Raw genomic sequence first — 13,407 nt, 5'->3', positions numbered from 1 at the left:
GCTTGAATTAGAGATAATTGTACGCCCCAGTACATCACTGGGGCAAAGCTCCCTGCCATCCAGGACCTCTATACCAGGATGTGTCAGAGGAAGGCCCTCAAAATTGTCAAAGACTCCAGCCACCCTAGTCATAGACTGTTCTCTCTGCTACCGCACGGCAAGCGGTACCGGAGTGCCAAGTCTAGGTCCAAAAGACTTCTCAACAGCTTCTACCCCCAAGCCATAAGACTCCTGAACAGCTAATCATGGCTACCCGGACTATTTGCACTGCCCCCCCACCCCATCCTTTTACGCTGCTGCTACTCTGTTAAGTATTTATGCATAGTCACTTTAACTCTACCCACATGTACATATTACCTCAACTACCTCAACTAGCCGGTGCCCCCGCACATTGACTATGCAACGGTACCCCCCCTGTATATATAGCCTCCCTACTGTCACTTTATTTTACTGTATATATAGCCTCCCTACTGTCACTTTATTTTACTTCTGCTCTTTTTTTTCTCAACACTTTTTTTGTTGTTGTTTTATTCTTACTTTTTTTGTTTAAAATAAATGCACTGTTGGTTAAGGGCTGTAAGTAAGCATTTCACTGTAATGTCTGCACCTGTTGTATTCGGCGCATGTGACCAATAAAATTTGATTTGATTTGATTTGATTTGATTTAATTGCATGTGTGGGGTACAGAGATGAGGTAGTCATTCAAAAATAATGTTAAACACTATTATTGAGTCCATGCAACTTATTATGTGACTTGTTAAGCACATTTGTTGTCCTGAAATTATTTAGGCTTGCCATTACAAAGGGGTTGAATACTTATTGACTCAAGACATTTCAGGTTTTCATTTTTTATTAATTTGTAAAAATTCCACTTAGAAATGATGGTGTATTGTGTCTAGGCCAGTGACCCAAAAATCTAAATGTAATCCCATTTCAGGCTGTAACAATGTGGAAAAAGTCAATGGGGTGTGAATACTTTCTGAAGGTATTGTAGGCATTACAAACTGGGTCAGGCAGCGGTTGAAAATGTCAGTGAAGACACTTGCCAGCTGGTCAGCACATGCTCTGAGTACGCGTCCTGGTAATCCGTCTGGTCCCGCGGCCTTGTGAATGTTGACCTGTTTAAAGTTCTTACATCGGCTACAGAGAGCGAGTTCAGTCATCTGGAACAGCTGGTACTCTCATGCATGGTTCAGTGTTGCTTGCCTCGAAGCGAGCATAGTAGGCATTTAGCTCGTCTGGTAGGCTCGCGTCACTGGGCAGCTCGCGGCTGGGTTTCCCTTTGTAATCCGTGATAGTTTGCAAGCCCTGCCACATCCGACGAGCATCAGAGCCGGTGTAGTAGGATTCAATCTTTGTCCTGTATTGACACTTTGCCTGTTTGATGGCTCGTCGGAAGTTGTAGCTGGATTTAAGGGTCCGGAGTAGTGTCCCGCTCATTGAAAGCGGACATGGCTTCTGGTTGGGATATGACATATGGTCACGACATCATCGCTGCACTTATTAATGAAGCCAGTGACTGATGTGGTAAACTCCTCAATGTTATCAAATCAATCCCTGAACATATTCCATTACATTTACATTTTCGTCATTTAGCAGACGCTCTTATCCAGATCGACTTAGAAATTGGTGCATTCACCTTATGATAGCCAGTGGGACAACCACTTTACAATATATATATATATATATATATATATACTTTTTTTTCTTTGGGGTGGGGTAAGGGGGGGTAGAAGGATTACTTTATCCCATCCCAGGTGTTCCTTAAAGAGGTGGGGTTTCAAGTGTCTCCGGAAGGTGGTGAGTGACTCCGCTGTCCTGGCGTCGTGAGGGAGCTTGTTCCACCATTGGGGTGCCAGTCTGTGCTAGCGAAACAGTCCTCACTCAATCCCTCCCCCCCTCCCTCCCTCCCTCCCTCCCTCCCCCCTCCCTCCCTCCTCTTTATCTGATAAGAGGTTACACTCAGTGTTATGATTCAACATAATGACTCACTCTTCCAACACGTTGACAACTTCACAAGTTCATCATCATGATGTTTGTCATCTAAACTAGAACATTAAAGCCATAACTCTCTCTGCTCAATTACCACCAGATATCTGTTTACAGGCAATACGTGAAGCTAGATAGATAACCCTGGGTTTGAGATAAATAGAGAGAGAGAGAGAGAGAGAGAGATAGAGAGAGAGAGAGAGAGAGAGAGAGAGAGAGAGAGAGAGAGAGAGAGAGAAAAAATATAAATGTGGGGGGAGGGGTAGAGAGAGAACTATAGCTGTGCTCATGGAGAGATAGTTTATTATCAGTATGTGTATTGTTGTTACCCCAAACAGAGTAGTGCTGGAATACCCCCATAACATCCTGCTAACCCTAACCCCATAACATCCTACTAACCCCATAACATCCTACTAACCCTAACCCCTTAACATCCTACTAACCCCATAACATCCTACTAACCCTAACCCCTTAACATCCTACTAACCCTAGCCCCATAACATCCTACTAACCCCATAACATCCTGCTAACCCTAACCCCATAACATCCGACTAACCCCATAACATCCTACTAACCCTAACCCCATAACATCCTGCTAACCCTAACCCCATAACATCCGACTAACCCCATAACATCCTACTAACCCTAACCCCTTAACATCCTACTAACCCTAGCCCCATAACATCCTACTAACCCCATAACATCCTACTAACCCTAACCCCATAACATCCTACTAACCCTAACCCCATAACATCCTACTAACCCCAAAACATCCTACTAACCCTAGCCCCATAACATCCTACTAACCCCATAACATCCTACTAACCCTAACCCCATAACATCCTACTAACCCCAAAACATCCTACTAACCCTAACCCCATAACATCCTACTAACCCCATAACATCCTACTAACCCTAACCCCATAACATCCTATTAACCCCATAACATCCTACTAACCCCATAACATCCTGCTAACCCTAACCCCATAACATCCTACTAACCCTAACCCCATAACATCCTACTAACCCTAACCCCATAACATCCTACTAACCCCAAAACATCCTACTAACCCTAGCCCCATAACATCCTACTAACCCCATAACATCCTACTAACCCTAACCCCATAACATCCTATTAACCCCATAACATCCTACTAACCCCATAACATCCTGCTAACCCTAACCCCATAACATCCTACTAACCCTAACCCCATAACATCCTACTAACCCTAACCCTCATAACATCCTACTAACCCCATAACATCCTACTAACCCCATAACATCCTACTAACCCCATAACATCCCACTAACCCCATAACATCCTACTAACCCCATAACATCCTACTAACCCTAACCCCATAACATCCTACTAACCCCATAACATCCTACTAACCCCATAACATCCTACTAACCCTAACCCCATAACATCCTACTAACCCCATAACATCCTACTAACCCCATAACATCCTACTAACCCCATAACATCCTACTAACCCCATAACATCCCACTAACCCCATAACATCCTACTAACCCCATAACATCCTACTAACCCCATAACATCCTACTAACCCCATAACATCCTACTAACCCCATAACATCCTACTAACCCCATAACATCCTACTAACCCCATAACATCCTACTAACCCTAACCCCATAACATCCTACTAACCCCATAACATCCTACTAACCCCATAACATCCTACTAACCCCATAACATCCCACTAACCCCATAACATCCTACTAACCCCATAACATCCTACTAACCCCATAACATCCTACTAACCCCATAACATCCCACTAACCCCATAACATCCTACTAACCCCATAACATCCTACTAACCCCATAACATCCTACTAACCCCATAACATCCTACTAACCCCATAACATCCTACTAACCCCATAACATCCCACTAACCCCATAACATCCTACTAACCCCATAACATCCTACTAACCCCATAACATCCTACTAACCCCATAACATCCTACTAACCCTAACCCCATAACATCCCACTAACCCCATAACATCCTGCTAACCCTAACCCCATAACATCCTACTAACCCTAACCCCATAACATCCTACTAACCCTAACCCCATAACATCCTACTAACTCTAACCCCATAACATCCTACTAACCCCATAACATCCTACTAACCCCATAACATCCTGCTAACCCCATAACATCCTACTAACCCTAACCCCATAACATCCTGCTAACCCTCATAACATCCTACTAACCCCATAACATCCTACTAACCCTAGCCCCATAACATCCTGCTAACCCTCATAACATCCTACTAACCCTAACCCCATAACATCCTACTAACCCTAACCCGATAACATCCTGCTAACCCTAACCCCATAACATCCTACTAACCCTAACCCTCATAACATCCTACTAACCCTAACCCCATAACATCCTACTAACCCTAGCCCCATAACATCCTACTAACCCTAACCCCATAACATCCTACTAACCCCATAACATCCTATTAACCCCATAACATCCTACTAACCCCATAACTCTACTAACCCTAGCCCCATAACATCCTACTAACCCTAACCCCATAGCATCCTACTAACCCTAACCCCATAACATCCTACTACGGTATAGTGTACTGTAACACAATAACACAAACGGGTAAAACATTTTAGTCAGCTTCCATCACACACAGCAGTAGAGTTCACCTCTGCAGCTAGACCTGGTTTGAGTTCTCTCCCTGATCCTAATGCAACACTACCGCCATCTAGTGGACATTGTCACGGCTCAGTGTTTTACCTAAGTGTTGATTGACTCGTTATTAATCAAACGGATTCCTCCCCTGACTGCATTTCTTTGTTTCAACCACAACGACCATTTGACCACCTTTCAGGTAAAGTTGTTTATTATGTTTGAAAAAATGACAGTTGAACCCATCAGATAAGTGTGTACATTAGGTGAGACCGTCCAAAATGGCACACTATTCACTATATAGTGCACTACTTTTGTACAGAGCCTTGACACTATATCGAGAATAGGGCTCCATTTGGCATCCATCTTTCACAGTATGACTGGATTGAGTTAGTACCCCTCAGAAATCATTCTCGGTGAATCCCAAACCACCCCCTTGCCACGACCAACTCACTCGGAGGGCCCTCTGCTGTCACGTGTTGCTGACGAAACTCAGAGGGTGACTTCCAGAGAGTGGCGAGGTGATCAATATACCTTCAACTTCAAGACACACTCCTGACTTGAATGATGCAATTTAATGTTCCACTTTTAAATAATAAAACAAGCATGAAACTCAAATTAACAAATCCCACCTGTCGTTTCACAAGATTTAAACCTCAGTAAATTAAACATTTAATTTGGAAGGTATTTCATCTGTTACATGTGTCAAGTCATGAAATCAGACATAAACATTATTTTTTAATGAAATTGCACAAACACATTGCAGTGCGTGTTGGAATATCACTTTGCTCTGAAGCCTTGCTGGCTCGGTCGAAGTGGCGATCTGAGGGTCTAATTAGCCCCTACACCCTCGATCACTTTCACTCCCTCAGCTTTGGGACACTTGTGCATGTGTCGGAGGCGAGCGTGAACGCCGAGGGGCGAGGGGCAAGGGGAAAGGGGGTGATTTGGGATTCAGCCACTCTCTCTCTCTTTCTGCCTCAGAAACAGGGATGTTAATGTATATAGATAACGTCATACACTGTGTTAATGTATATAGATAACGTCATACACTGTGTTAATGTATATCAATAACATGTTTTACACTGTGTTAATGTATATCAATAACATGTTTTACACTGTGTTAATGTATATCAATAACATGTTTTACACTGTGTTAATGTATATCAATAACATGTTTTACACTGTGTTCATGTATATCAATAACATGTTTTACAATGTGTTAATATACAGTACCAGTCAAAAGTTTGGACACACCTACTCATTCAAGGGTTTTTCTTTATTTTTACTATTTTCTACATTGTATAATATTACTTGATGACTATGTGATCACGCTCTCCGTAGCTGATGTGAGTAAGACTTTTAAGCAGGTCAACATTCACAAGGCCGCAGGGCCAGACGGATTACCAATACGTGTACTCCGAGCATGCACTGACCAACTGGCAAGTGTCTTCACTGACATTTTCAACATGTCCCTGACTGAGTCTGTAATACCAAAATGTTTCAAGCAGACCACCATAGTCCCCGTGCCCAAGAACACTAAGGTAACCTGCCTAAATGACTACTGACCCATAGCACTGACGTCTGTAGCCATGAAGTGCTTTGAAAGGCTGGTCATGGCTCACATCAACACCATTATCCCAGAAACCCTAGACCCACTCCAATTTGCATACCGCCCCAACAGATCCACAGATGATGTAATCTCTATTGCACTCCACACTGCCCTTTCCCACCTGGACAAGAGGAACACCTACGTGATAATGCTATTCATTGACTACAGCTCAGCGTTCAACACCCATGAGACCCATGGGGCGGCGCACAATTGGCCTAGCGTCGTCCAGGGTAGGGGAGGGAATGGCCGGCAGGGGATGTAGCTCAGTTGGTAGAGCATGGCGTTTGCAACGCCAGGGTTGTGGGTTCGATAAAATAATGTATGTGCTAACTAAGTCGCTCTGGATAAGAGCGTCTGCTAAATGACTAAAATGTAAATGTAATAGTGCCCTCAAAGCTCATCACTAAGCTAAGGACCCTGGGACTAAACACCTCCCTCTGCAACTGGATCCTGGACTTCCTGACGGGCCACCCCCAGGTGGTAAGGGTAGGTAACAACACATCTGCCACGCTGATCCTCAACACGGGGGTGCGTGCTCAGTCCCCTCCTGTACTCACTGTTCACCCATGACTGCATGGCCAGGCACGACTCCAACACCATCATTAAGTTTGCAGACGACACAACAGTGGTAGGCCTGATCACCGACAACGATGAGACAGCCTATAGGGAGGAGGTCAGAGACCTGGCCGTGTGGTGCCAGGATAACAACCTCTCCCTCAACATGATCAAGACAAAGGAGATGATTGTGGACTACAGGAAAAAAAAGAGGACTGAGCACACCCCCATTCTCATCGACGGGGCTGTAGTGGAACAGGTTGAGAGCTTCAAGTTCCTTGGTGTCCACATCACCAACAAACTATCATGGTCCAAACACACCAAGACAGTCGTGAAGAGGGCACGACAAAGCCTATTCCCCCTCAGGAGACTGAAAAGATTTGGCATGGGTCCTCAGATCCTCAAAAAGTTCTACAGCTGCACCATCGAGAGCAGCCTGACTGGTTGCATCATCGCCTGGTATGGCAACTGCTCGGCCTCCGGTTGCAAGGCACTAGAGAGGGTAGTGCGTACGGCCCAGTACATCACTGGGGCCAAGCTTCCTGCTATCCAGGCCCTCTATACCAGGCGGTGTCAGAGGAAGGCCCTAAAAATTGTCAAAGACTCCAGCCACCCTAGTCATAGACTATTCTCTCTACTACTGCACGGCAAGCGATTCCAGAGTGCCAAGTCTAGGTCCAAAAGGCTTCTTAACAGCTTCTACCCCCAAGCCATAAGACTCCTGAACAGCTAATCATGGCTACCCGGACTATTTGCATTGTCCCCCCCCCTTTTACTCTGCTGCTACTCTGTTTATTACCTATGCATAGTCACTTTACCCACATATAAATATTACCTCAATTACCTCAACTAACAAGTGCCCCCGCACATTGACTCTGTACCAGTACCCCCTATATATAGCCTCCCTACTGTTATATTATTTTACTGCTATTCTTTAATTATTTACTATTTATAGTTTTTAAATAAAAATTTTACTTAGCACCTTTTTCCCTTTCTTAAAACTGCATTGTTGGTTAAGGGCTTGTAAGTAAGCATTTCACTGTTGTATTCGGCAAATAAAATGTGATTTGATTTGATCTGATGAGTCCAAATTTGAGATTTTTGGATCCAACCGCCATGTCTTTGTGAGACTCAGACTAGGTTAACGGATTATCTCTGCATGTGTGGTTCCCACCATGACGCATGGAGGAGGAGGTGTGATGGTGATTTGCAGGTGACACTGTCTGTGATTTATTTAGAATTCAAGGCACACTTAACCAGCATGGCTACCACAGCATTCTGCAGCGATACGCCATCCCATCTGGTTTGCGCTTAATGGGACAATCATTTGTTTTTCAACAGGACAAATGACCCAAAACACACCTCTAGGCTGTGTAAGGGCTATTTGACCAAGAAGGAGAGTGATGGAGTGCTGTATCAGATGACCTGGCCTCCACAATCACCAACCTCAACCCAATTGAGATGGTTTGGGATGCGTTGGACCTCAGAGTGAAGGAAAAGCAGCCAACAAGCGCTCAGCATATGTGTGAACTCCTTCAAGACTGTTGGAAAAGCATTACTCATGAAGCTGGTTGAGAGAATGCCAAGAATGCCAAGCTATCATCAAGGCAAAGGGTGGCTACTTTGAAGAATCTCAACTATATTTTGATTTGTTTAACACTTTTTTGGTTACTACATGATTCCATATGTGTTATTTAATAGTTTTGATGTCTTCACTATTATTCTACAATGTAGAAAATAGTTAAATAAAGAAAAACCCTTGAATGAGTAGGTGTGTCCAAACTTTTGACTGGTACTGTATATCAATAAAACGTTTTACACTGTGTTAATGTATATCAATAACATGTTTTATACTGTGTTAAAGTGGAACTGACAGCACTTTAGCAACATGAAATCTTATTAAAATCTGTTCATATACACCTCCAGGAAGAATGACACTTTTAAAAAACATTTTCTGACAAGAGACAATTTAGGTATGGTTATTTTCACATTTTCATAAATTAGAATGCCTTAGTGAACAAAATTAATATTTTTGACTGACATTGATTGTTTCATATCTGCAAAGTTAAAACACTGTCAGTTCCACTTTAATGTATATCAATGTCACGCCCTGGCTCTGGGGACAATGTTATGTTGAGCCAGGGTGTGTAATTCTATGTTTGATTTTTCTATGTTGGTCTGAGTGACTCCCAATCAGAGGCAACGAGTGTCAGCTGGGTGTCTCTGATTGGGAGCCATATTTAACTGTCTGTCTTTCACGTTGTGTTTGTGGTTTCTTGTTCGTGTTGGTGTGTGTTTAACCATAGACGTCACGTTTTTCGTTTGTTGTTTTGATCGTGTGATCATTTAATAAATATAATATGTTCACCCGCAACGCTGCGCCTTGGTCTCTCCATGACGATCGTGACAATCAACAACGTTTTACACTGTCTTAATGTATATTAATAACATGACATCATACACTGTTAATGTATATCAATAACATGTCATACACTGTTAATATACAGTGCATTTGGAAAGTATTCAGACCCCTTGACTTTTTCCACATTGTTACGTTACAACCTTATTCTAAAATGGATTAAATAAATATTTTCCCTCATCAATCTACACACAATACCCCATAATGTCAAAGCGAAAAAAGGTTTTTAGAAATGTTTGCACATTTATAAAAAATAAAAAAAACATATATTTTTAAAATAAGTATTCATACCCTTTGCTATGAGACTCGAAATTGAGCTCAGGTGCATCCTGTTTCTATTGATCATCCTTGAGATGTTTCTACAACTTGATTGGAGTCCACTTGTGGTAAATTCAATTGATTGGACATGATTTGGAAAGACACACCTGTCTGTATAAGATCCCGCAGTTGACTATGTCAGAGCAAAAACCAAGCCATGAGGTCGAAGGAATTGTCCGTAGAGCTCCGAAGACAGGATTGTGTCGAGGCACAGATTTGGGGAAGGGTACAAAAAAACTTCTGCAGCATTGAAGGTCCCCAAGAACACAGTGGCCTCCATCATTCTTAAATGGAAGAAGTTTGAAACCACCAAGACTCTTCCTAGAGCTGGCCGCCCGGCCAAACTGAGCAATCGGGGGAGAAGGGCCTTGGTCAGGGAGGTGACCAAGAACCCGATGGTCACTCTGACAGAGCTCCAGAGTTCCTCTGTGGAGATGGGAGAACCTTCAAGAAGGACAACCATCTCTGCAGCACTCCACCAATCAGGCTTGTATGGTAGAGTGGCCAGACGGAAGCCACTCCTCAGTAAAAGGCACATGACAGCCCGCTTGGAGTTTGCCAAAAGGCACCTAAAGGAATCTCAGACCATGAGAAACAAGATTCTCTGGTCTGATGAAACCAAGATTTAACTCTTTGGCCTGAATGCCAAGCGTCACGTCTGGAGGAAACCTGGCACCATCCCTACGGTGAAGCATGGTGGTGGCAGCATCATGCTGTGGGGATGTTTTTCAGCAGCAGGGACTGGGAGACTAGTCAGGATCGAGGGAAAAATGAACAGAGCAAAGTATAGAGAGATCCTTGATGAAAACCCGCTCCAGAGCGCTCAGGACTTCAGACTGGGGCGAAGGTTCACCTTCCAACAGGACAACGACCCTAAGCACACAGCCAAGACAACGCAGGAGTGGCTTCGGGACAAGTCTCTGAATGTCCTTGAGTGGCCCAGCCAGAGCCCGGACTTGAACCCGATCGAACATCTCTGGAGAGACCTGAAAATAGCTGTGCAGCAACGCTCCACATCCAACCTGACAGAGCTTGAGAGGATCTGCAGAGAAAAATGGGAGTGTCATACCCAAGAAGACTCAAGGCTGTAATCGCTGCCAAAGGTGCTTCAACAAAGTACTGAGTAAAGGGTCTGAATACATATGTAAATGTGATAGTTGTTTTTTGTTATAAATTTGCACAAAAAAAAAAAAATTGCGTTGTCATTATGGGGTATTGTGTGTAGATTGATGAGGGGAAAAAAACTATTTAATCAATTTTAGAATAAGGCTAACGTAACAAAATGTGGAAAATGTCAAGGGGTCTGAATACTTTCCGAATGCACTGTATATCATTAACATGTCATACTGTGTGAATATATATCAATAACATGTCTTACACTGTTAGAGTTCAATGTGTCAAATTGGAGGGCCTGTTGTCTGGACCTCTGGCCGTCTCTATGGGCGTGCCACAGGGTTCAATTCTCGGGCCGACTCTATTCTCTGTGTATATCAATGATGTCGCTCTTGCTGCTGGTGACGCTCGGATCCACCTCTATGCAGACGACACCATTTTGTATACATCTGGCCCTTCATTGGACACTGTGTTAACAAACCTCCAAACGAGCTTCAACGCCATACAACACTCCTTCCGTAGCCTCCAACTGCTCTTAAACACTAGTAAAACTAAATGCATGCTCTTCAACCGAACGCTGCTTGCACCCACCCACCCGACTAGAATCACTACTCTCGGCGGGTCTGACCTAGAGTATGTGGACAACTACAAATACCTAGGTGTCTGGTTAGACTGTAAACTCTCCTTCCAGACTCACATTAAGCATCTCCAATCAAAAGTTAGATCTAGAATCTACTATTTCGCAACAAAGCCTCCTTCACTCATGCTGCCAAACATGCCCTCGTAAAACTGACTATCCTACCTATCCTTGACTTCGGCGATTTACAAAATAGCCTCCAACACCCTACTCAGCAAATTGGATGTAGTCTATCACAGTGCCATCCGTTTTGTCCTCAAAGCACCATATACTACTGTCACGATCGTCGTAGTAATGAGTAGACCAAGGCGCAGCATGAGAAACAAACATGACTTTAATTAGTTAAAGTTTCTAAACAAAACAAAACACGACTCGTGAAGTCCACGGTGACAATGACCGAACACGGAACAAAAACCCACAAACACAAAGTGAAACACAGACAGTTAAATATGGCTCCCAATCAGAGACAACCAGCACACAGCTGACACTCGTTGCCTCTGATTGGGAGTCACTCAGTCAAACATAGAAATAAACAACCTAGAACACCCAACATAGAAACACACCACATAGAATGAACACACCCTGGCTCAACATAGAGTCCCAGAGCCAGGGTGTGACAACTACCCACCATTGTGACCTGTACGCTCTTGTTGGCTGGTCCTCACTACATATTCGTCGCCAAACCCACTGGCTCCAGGTCATCTATAAATCACTGCTAGGCAAATCCCTGTCTTATCTTAGCTCACTGGTCACCATAGCAACACCCACCCGTAGTATGCGCTCCAGCAGGTATATCTCACTGGTCATCCCCAAAGCCAACACCTCCTTTGGCCGCCATTCCTTCCAGTTCTCTGCTGCCAATGACTGGAACAAACTGCAAAAATCTCTGAAGCTGGAGACTCTTATCTCCCTCACTAACTTTAAGCGTCAGTTGTCAGAGCACCTTACCGATCACTGCACCTGTACACAGCCCATCTGAAATTAGCCCACCCAACTACCTCATCCCCATATTGTTATTTATTTTGCTAATTTGCACCCCAGTATCTCTATTTCCACATCATCTTTTGCACATCTATCACTCCAGTATTACACAAAATTGTAACTATTTTGCACTATGGCCTATTTATTGCCTTATCTCCATAACTTACTACATTTGCACACACTGTATATATATTTTCTGTGGTATTTTTGACTTTATGTTTTGTTTTACCCCATATGTAACTCTGTGTTGTTGTTTTTAATCGCACTGCTTTGCTTTATCTTGGCCAGGTCGCAGTTGTAAATGAGAACTTGTTTTCAACTGGCTTACCTGGTTAAATAACGGTGAAATAAATAAATAAATAAAACTGTGTGAATGTATATCAATAACATGTCTTACTGTGTGAATGTATATCAATAACATGTCTTACTGTGTGAATGTATATCAATAACATGTCTTACTGTGTGAATGTATATCAATAACATGTCTTACTGTGTGAATGTATATCAATAACATGTCTTACTGTGTGAATGTATATCAATAACGTCATACACTGTGTTAATGTAGGGCTAGGGCTATCTTCTGTATACCCCCCTACCTTGTCACAACACAACTGATTGGCTCAAACGCATTAAGAAGGAAAGAAATTCCACAAATTAACTTTTAACAAGGCACACCTGTTAATTGAAATGCATTCCAGGTGACTACCTCATGAAGCTGGTTTAGAGAATGCCAAGAGTGTGCAAAACTGTTGTCAAGGCAAAGGGTGGCTACTTTGAAGAATCTTAAATATAAAATATATTTTTATTTGTTTAACACTTTTTTGGTTACTACATGATTCCATATGGGTTATTTCATAGTTTTGATGTCTTCACTATTATTCTGCAATGTAGAAAATAGTACAAATAAAGAAAAACCCTTGAATGAGTAGGTGTGTCCAAACCTTTGACTGGTCCTGTATATCAATAACATGTCATACACTGTGTTAATGTCTTAACATGTGTTAATGTATATCAATAACATGTTTTACAATGTGTTAATGTATATCAATAACATGTTTTATCCCCCCGCCTACGCACCGCCAACGTCCCCCCGCCTACGCACCGCCAACG

The 13,407-nt window shown here is 43.0% G+C and overlaps 1 protein-coding gene and 1 long non-coding RNA gene across 2 annotated transcripts in view; both read right to left on the bottom strand.

Annotated features, from left to right (window-relative positions):
* The window catches only part of snx17 (sorting nexin 17), a 649,426-nt gene that overhangs the window by 274,983 nt on the left and 361,036 nt on the right, over positions 1 to 13,407 (bottom strand). The window lies entirely within an intron of this gene.
* LOC123482453 lies at positions 4,855 to 13,365 on the bottom strand. Its single transcript, XR_006657721.1, has 2 exons — positions 13,294 to 13,365; positions 4,855 to 5,846 (listed from the first exon to the last, which is right to left on the bottom strand). It is a non-coding gene; the product is annotated as an uncharacterized LOC123482453 (long non-coding RNA).

Source organism: Coregonus clupeaformis, chromosome 33 (genome assembly GCF_020615455.1).
Source record: "Coregonus clupeaformis isolate EN_2021a chromosome 33, ASM2061545v1, whole genome shotgun sequence".
NCBI lineage: Eukaryota > Metazoa > Chordata > Actinopteri > Salmoniformes > Salmonidae > Coregonus > Coregonus clupeaformis.
This window is presented reverse-complemented; position numbering and strand designations above follow the sequence as displayed.